The 8,660-nt window shown below is 44.5% G+C and overlaps 1 protein-coding gene across 4 annotated transcripts in view; it reads right to left on the reverse strand.

Moving 5' to 3' along the window:
- Positions 1-3,363, reverse strand: part of lrrc4ba (leucine rich repeat containing 4Ba) — a 37,227-nt gene extending 33,864 nt beyond the window's left edge. For all 4 annotated transcript variants that reach the window (XM_044181878.1, XM_044181881.1, XM_044181879.1 and 1 more), the window contains exons 1-2: positions 3,277-3,363; positions 1,343-1,695 (exon numbers count right to left, since the gene is read on the reverse strand). The gene's annotated coding sequence lies outside the window, so the exon portion shown is untranslated. The remainder of the gene's footprint in view (positions 1-1,342; positions 1,696-3,276) is intronic.
- Positions 3,364-8,660: the final 5,297 nt, after the last annotated feature.

The following is an 8,660-nucleotide window of genomic DNA, read 5'->3' on the forward strand; positions in this document are numbered from 1 at the left end:
ATGGAAAGAATATGCTGTGAAGCGAGGGCTCATAAATGGTATGTGTCATGGTCATTCACTTGACAGTTGAGCTATGATGGCGTAGAAGTTTACAGGTACTGTAACAAGCATTAGCCTAAATCTAATACGGGTGTATAAATAAAAATCACAGGAGGTAAAATGCAAGCAGCAAAAGAGTAGAGCTTAATCGGCCTGTGGTGATAACAAATATTTTAAATGACACCAGCCATCTCACAGTAATGTGTCAAACAGAAATACCTTACAGCACTCCTCCAGAATTTCCTTTAAATTCTCCTTCATGTTCTTCCTTCCTCACATGCAAATCTGCTAAAACTTCCAGTGTTGGAGGGGCTCTCAGTGCATTACCCCCACAGCCCCCACCCCTGTCTAATCCTGCCCCAGTGCCCCACTTCACCTTCCAACACCCCATTAAACTTATTCTCTCAATCATAAAACTCAGGAGATCATCCAGCTGGTCCACAGCACACACACTGCCAGCAATCTCCTCCCGCCAGTCCCAGTCCGCTCGGATTTCTCTGAAACACTGCACATTAGCATTTAAATCCTCTCATAACCGTATCATTGTGTTGCAGATAGAGGCAGTAGATCTTCATTCATCAGTCCTAATCTATCTGCTCCTTGTTCTCAGCCTGAGGGCCCCCAGGCTCTGACTCAGTGTTTAACCCACCGCGCATAAGCCGCAAGGTGCCTGCGCATTTTCCTCCGAATCTGGGGTCATCAGCGGGGGCCAGTGGGGGTAACTGAACTCCAACACACAAATGAACACTGTAAACTGGTCCGATTAGGGGGGTTTAATTGAGTATATTTGAGTGAAAGCTGCGCGTTAACCGGATCAAATATTAAGCCCCGTCAACAGCTTGTGTTACAGTGGATGCTCCTTTTATCGCCAAGGTTAGATTAACTTGCACTGACAAACAAAGAAAAATAAACAAAAAGACTAAACAAAAGCTGACAATGTAAGAAAAGTTTGTATTGTGCAAATGGAGCAAATCAGATAATGCAAATCAGTTCTTTTCCCCAATTTTCTCTCAGACACGTCTCGTCATATATGTCATTCCTGGATATCAGCCACCTTTAGAGCCACGCAGTCAGTGAGAAGGCCGATACACACGAGGGCAGTTCACACACCATATCAGGTCATGAATGCGGATTTCCATTCCAACGCATTAGTGGTTTGTTGCGCGTGGAGCACACGCACAAACTGTCCGGACGCGCGCGCACAATCACACACACCAGACAAACAACGGAATCAGAGCACATGAATCTGCATCTCGACAGTGTGAATGTCGTCGTTAAATGCAGTGAGTGATGGGAGACTTACCTTTATTTTATGATGTTGCGATCAAGTCCTGAAACATATCTTCAACACGCGCTGGTCGGGTAGTCCGAGAGCTCTCACCTTCCCTCAAATAACAACGTATTCCACTGCAGAGCAGCCGCCGACGCTGTCTTCCTCTCCTCTCCTTCCTCTCTCTCTCTCTCCTCTGTCTCCCTCACTGTTTCTCCTCTCTCTCTCTCTCTCTCTCTCTCTCTCTTTCTCTCTCTTTCTCTCTCTCAGATTGATTCACCCTTTCCAAGTGCTGCGCTGCCACCGCTGGTAATGAGAATTGTCTCAGAAATCTTCAGGTGGATGGAACCACTGGGCGACGGTGAGGGGACGTTACACTGCTGCTGCTGGGGAATTGAATATGGAACTTTATTTATTTACTCAATATTTATTTTCTCATTTTTTTTATGCAAACATATTACAGTGATCACTGTTGCAATCTGCAGACATATCACCATGCACTTTGCACACAAGACCCAGACAGCCCATGGCAAGGGCTATAATATTAATAACCCAAAATGAGATGACATAATAAACAAATGCATTTAAAATGATAAGAATAATCATCTCCATAATTGTTGTTATTATAATTGATGGACCCACACTTCTCTACAGTGCACAATGTCGCATTTCAGCACTCAACTGCACATTTTTGTCTATTTGGTTATTTTTGTATTTTATTCCACTCACACATGTGTCCATATGGTCATATAATATCTATAATATGATGGTGGTGGTATTCTTGTTACAGGGGACATTTGCAGCTTGGCCGGTTCCCTTGGCAACACTCAAGCACACAGTGCTGAGCCCCACCTGTACAGCACTGCCTCACTGGATTTGAGTCCTGCCTGCCACTGCAGCTCCCATCATCCTATATATGTATATACAGTACGCATACAGGTGTATTGATTGACATGTTGAGATGGAGGTAGAGGGGTTAAAGGAGAGAAGCGTAATTGATTGTTTATTTTACAGAAACCAAACTCTTCTTTAAAGAATGTGAGAAATTCTGTGATTGATCTCAAGTGAGAGCAGTTTTGCAGAGACTCTCCAGGGATGGGGGGGGGGGTCACATAATTAAAAGGTGAGTGAGGTGAGGCTTAAGGTAAGGTTAAGGTTACAGGTCTGTTCAGGGCTGAGTTGTCAATCACCTCAGCAGAATATTAACATGAGGATGTATGTGAGAGAGTGGGTGGGTGGTTGAGTGTCCATCAGATAGCAAAGGGAAAGAGGGAGGGAGGTAGAGAGCAATGTGTGTGTGTTGGGGGGGTGGGGGTGGAGGTGGGGGTGTTCAGACGGGTGATTAGTGCTGGATTGATAATGTTCTATATCGAGACTCAGAGGGTCGCTCTCTCACATCCTCGTACCTCAACGCCACCTCTCCATCACAGGCACATGTTCTCACACACACTCCTCACACACGTGCCTTCTTTCCAGCTCTATCACACATACACACACACACGAATACACACACAAAGGCATGATTTAGATGGGGAACAAGGTAATGACTGACCCCTACATATTTAGTCTGAATGCAGCAACAGGGTGGCCAACCTGTTTCTCTCTTATTAAACATTGCACACTGCACTCTGCATGGCCTTGGCCGTCCTTTTCCACTTTATGCACTATATGTTCTTGCTCACTTGACCCCCCCACAGCACCACGCTCTGCAGTGAGGGTCTGGTAGTGTCCACATCTGTCCCAGTCCTCTGTAATTCCAACAACAGCTCTCGCTCAGTGCTTTTGCATTGCGTCGCTCCTTCCTCTCTCCTCTCCCCTCCCCTGCTGCCTTCCTGCCTCACTCCCTCTCTCTCTCTCTCTATTAAATTTCCAGTCACACAACAGTGCAGTGGATATCCCTCCCTCTCTCTAACTCTCACACACTCTCCACCACCACATCCCTCCCTCCCTCTCTCACACATACATACCTCAGTAGTCTGTGGAGGTGTTGTCGTCGTCCCAGATCTCTCCCTATCACTCGCTCTTGATATTGATGGTTCTCCCCCTCCTTTACTTTGAACCTCTCAATCTCGCTCACTCTTGATACAAGACTGCTCTCTTTTCACCTCAAGTTGTCTCACCCCCGCACCCCCAGCCCCTTCCCCCCTTGCCTCATTATTTAAAAGAGCCCCCTCACATTTCCTCCTCTTCCTCCCCAACCCACTCTGTATCTCTGTACTGCAGTGTCTGCTCAGGCTATATGGTGTGGAGTATAACCTTCCCTCCTCTCTCCTCCCTCACTGTGGTGGGTGTGCAGGGCTCGCTCCATCAGGCCAGCCTTTAACTGACTGATTGAGTGGACACCACAGGCCGATGAATGAATAAAGATGGGAGCCACTGTGAGGATTAATGCACCTCATATGAAGACAGAAAGCTTGCCATCTAGTGTTTCTGCCTCTGCCCTGTGGATGAGGCAGCTCTCTCCTCCTGTGCTCTGCCTTGTGTTGGTGTGTGTTATGCTGTGCTGGCATATTGGTTGAGAGACATGCAGGCGCTCTCTTTGCCCTGGGTTATGTTCAGGTCCCGGGGCCTCGGCGGCAGTTACTGCGCTGGGGTGAAACCTCTGCTGTCGCCGTGCTGGGCTGGCACGGTGTGGTGAGAGGAAGTGGGGCAGATATGCCGGTGGTGTTGAGAACACACTGCCTGCATTTCTCCTCCTGCTGTTCTGCATCTCCCCCTTCCTCCCTCACACGCTATCTCAAGACTGAACTCTCCACAGCCTCCGAGGCCTTAACTGAGCCCTGATCCGTATCTGATGGTTAAACAGCACGTTGCCGGCTGCAGAGATTCCAACCTGTGTGATACCAAATTGAACATTCGGGCTGTTGTGACTAGCAAGCAAGGGTTGAATGCTCTAACGCTTATGTCTGTGTACACCCTGAAACAATGTGTTTTCACCCACAGAGAAAGAGTTAACCAAGCTTGTATCTCCACCACTAAAGCCAATACTCCTCCCTTATCAGAAACAGCCCTATCTGGCAACCGCATCCATTAGGGCAGATAGTGCCATTGATCTTCCCACAGCCAGGCCAAGTGGACCTCAACCACCAGCCCCTGAAGACAAATCCAATTTTAGGTGTTATATGCTGCTCCGACCCGCACCCTCCTCCTAAGCTCTCCATGTGCAGGCTAAACTCATCTCCCACCACGACCATCACAACATATTCATTCTCTGTGTGGTGAGGCTTAATAATAAGACTGTCTCTCCTGCTCCTCCATCGCTCGCCCCTGTCAACACCTCCTCCGGCAGGGTGTAAAACAAACTCTGCCCCCAGGCCTATAAACCCCATTATGCTGAGCAGTAGTTCTGCCACCAGGCTGTATAATCTTCATCTCTAGCCTATAGCCTCCCATAACTGGCCCTTAAACTGGTCCCCTGCCTCTTTCCTCATGGTGACAACATGGACAGACAACCAAAATGCCACACAACCAACACGTAGCAGGAGCGTTTTAATTTTAGGCCTCTGTTGCTCTGACCCAAACCACTTTGAAGTAAATAGCAGTCATACAGCTCAGTCTTTGGTCATATGTAAGGATGTGTTCAGGGATGTAATGGGTAAGGTTAAGTGCACTTAATGTGTTTAATCACAACTTTTTATGCAAATGTCATAATTATATATGAGGCATATTAAAGGAAATTTCCATACTCAGAAGCTTTATATTGAGATGTTTAATGTATTACATGAGTTATTTTGTCACACTTGCTTATTTTACATCTTTTTCAGTTAGTGAATTCCATCTGTGTCCTAATTGCATATGTTATAATACTTTAAAGTATACATTATGAACTACTGATTTTGGTAGTTAGTATGCTTACTGCCAAAAAAGTCACTACACTAAGAGAAATAATGTTTATTTTTTTACTGTTTTGCTAACTGGAAGGGGAGAGCAGATGGTTGTTAATCAAACTGCAACTTTGGAGCACTTTCGTAAGTTATAAATTTGAAAACTACCAATTAAATGTTTTCAAAGGGATTTTTTTAGTTTATTTTTTCCTGAGCTATTACCAGTGCCATCACCCCACAGTTCACAATTTATTCAAATTATTAGTAGGTCATCATTTAAAATGTGCGTTGCTTTGTGGGATAGTTCTTGGTAGTCTATCAACACCATAAATCAACCAATTTATGCCTGGATTATTAAGTACACTCCAATAAGCCATTTGTCCAGTGTAAACTTTCTACATACTCAAAATCTGGTTGGAATTATAGTAAATTTAGAACACCGTGCCTGAAGCTGTTGCATTATGGGCTACAGGTGTATGTGGAGTGAACATTAGCTATAGAAATGGATAGTTACAGCAGCAGAATGACTGGTGCTGCACTGCATTTTGCTTTCGCATTTTTTCAGGTTCTGGGGGTAAAATTGGTCAGCATAGGGAATTTAGTCATACATCTTTAAAATATTTCAACCATACAATGCAGATGCAGACAGAATAAGTTTTGGTAGAAAGCAGACTGAATTCAACTTAGTTTTATTGGCGACTTTCTTGTACCAAGCAATCCTAAACAGAGTTCCACCAATCAGACGTTGCTACTGATGGTCAAAGCAGTGTAAATTTGTGTGTCTTGTGTTAATAATTTATTGTGTTAATTCACATGTCATGTGATCTATACTAATGAATTATTTACAGCCTTTATGTTCTGTTTTTGACTTTTTTATGCACTTGACCACATGAATTTCCTCCTGATGACAATAAAGTTGGCCTTGATCTTATGAGAAAATTATGAGAAATCTATAGTATCTCAAACATGAGATTTTTATGACACAACACAAAATCATCTTTAAATTTGCCAATTGCAAAGCCGATTTAGGAGAAAGAATTCAATGAAGTGCAATGTACTTTTGTGAGTCATTAGTGGCATTTGAGTGTACATAGCGAGTTGTGAAATATCTAAGTTTTATCTGTGTTAGTTACTTCAACAGAAAATTATTTTTGAGTTTTGTTGTCATTTGACCCACAATTATGAAAATGTGACCTTTTTTTTTACTGCAGTCATACAAGTTCTCCTCAAAGAAAAAGCAGCTTTTTCCACTCTTAACATCACAATGATGCTTTCCTTCTAATTCAGATTTTTAACAATAATTTTGAAATAAAAGTCTGATATTTGTGAAAGAACACTCAATCTTGGCAAAGCCCACAACCCACAGAGAACATGCTATGGCTCTCTCTCCAGGTGTACAAGGCCCAGATGGCTTTGATGGCTCCTAACAAGAAGCTCCACAACCCCATCTTCCCACAGCAACCCCCACATGACACCCCAGGGGACATGATCTCCAAGTCTACAAAGCACATGTAGACAGCTGCCTCCACACTGGAGGCTTTGAACATTGCCCATTCACATTCAATTTCTCCCCAAGAATGGAGGAAAAACCCCTCTGAAAACGAGAGGTGAGGCCCCCGACATTCACACTTCACCCTCACTACACATTTGGGTTTACCACGTCTGTCTATCAGACCTGAGCCAACTCACCACCCGGTGGAGACCTGTAAACAGCTCTGCTCCTCTGTTCACCCGAGTGTCTAAGACATACGGATGCAGATCATACCAGGTACACCTCATGCTTGTGCATGTTGTTAGCAATGGATGGGGCAGTTCAGAATTCCACAACTAGAACATCACTCAAGGGTTCTTCATCGTTGCTCCCATGAGTATTGGAAGTTCCTCAGCAAAACTATGGAGTCTTCAGGTGGCACCCTTTCCAGGATCCCACCCACAGACTCCAAGATGGCAAGAATGACAGAGGTCATATAGAGACAACCTACTCATTCACATAAAACTGGTGGCTCCTAGCCTGGCACCAGCACTTCCATGTCTGAGGCCATGGTACGCTCACCAATAATGGTGGATTGACCCGTTGGAGTTGGGAGCCAGTTGCTGCCCAAAGTGAAGGAGTTTGAGAATTTCAGGGTTTCACAAGTGAAATTAAGATATATATGGTGCTTGAGGATTGGAATTTCATACCCAACCTGGTCTAGGAACTCCTCTGGATCCCCCAGGAGAAGATGGAGGACTTGGGTGGAGAGAATGACATGGGGTACATTGCCTAACTTGCTGCCAGCCACTGCGACCAGTTGTAGTGTCTCCATGGAGTCCTACAAGTATCCAATGCTGATCAGAAATGGTGGCTAGGACGAAGCGTCAGAGGTGCTAATTTTTAGAAAATCTAATTTTCTTTTTTAATATGCAAAGGCATGCAGCAAAGCCCTTAAAAACCTAATCGGATCATGGTTCTTTGATAGAACCACAGATTACATTTATAGTTTCTAAGGTGTATGGTTCGTAACGTACTGTTTATGAATAAAATGTGGACATACTGTACACACCTACAATAACACCATGGGCCATGGCGGGGAAATATAATGGACCCAACTGAAAACAGAATTTTCCTTGAAGAGTGTCACATAAACAGCATCAAATTGGTGTAGCTTATATGAGGCTAGGGTGTTTAAAGGGAAAAACATAAAATAAGCTTAAGTATTGATTTTTTAAAATGAATATGGTGGATGTTTGCCAAATGACCATCATGATTGCGGGTCAGTTTAGTCACCATTTTATTTACCACTGCAGTTCATCATATGGACCTGTGAACATTTTGGCTGTTAATAAAAGAGATACTGAAAAACACATGAGCTCAGACAGGCGCTAATAGGTCGACAGTGAGATAGAGGCAGAAAGATGGAGATGGAGAGAGAGAGAGAGAGCGAGAGAGGAGAAGATAGAGTGAAGCTAAGCCGGGCTCCGAGGGCCGGCCAGTGATTAAGGGATGGGAGGGATGAACGCCAGCCACTGAGGGACTAGTGTCTATCTGTGCGAGTCCATGTGAAAGCGGGGCTGAGGAAAAGCTCAGAAACAAGAACCCACTGTCACGGTATCTTAGCAACCGTCTCTGTCTCCCAGGTGACAGGGACTGACATCACTTCCTGTTGGTGAGTGTGTATGTGTGTGTACACAGTGTCCATGCGTGTAAAAAAATAAAAAATAAAATAAAAACTTCTCAACCTCACACATACATTCATGACACATTCATTTATCAGTCTGTGCAAAGTTCACGTGTTTCTCTTCCCGTACACAGCCGGCTGGCTCTGCAGCTTCAGCACACCCACGTCACCATCAGGTACATGACAGGATAGTGTTTGTTGGTGTGCAGGATTTAACTTGCATGCATTGTGTATGCATGCAAGGGCACGCTTCGAAAGCAGACTGTGGGCATATATGTGGAGTTTGTGTCATGTGCGCATGCGGTCACCCTGATTGTACGTTATGCCAAGGGAAACATGGCCAACTGATGCCATCTGGTAGGACTACTT

Source organism: Siniperca chuatsi, linkage group LG21, assembly GCF_020085105.1.
Source record: "Siniperca chuatsi isolate FFG_IHB_CAS linkage group LG21, ASM2008510v1, whole genome shotgun sequence".
In the NCBI taxonomy this organism is placed as follows: Eukaryota; Metazoa; Chordata; class Actinopteri; order Centrarchiformes; family Sinipercidae; genus Siniperca; species Siniperca chuatsi.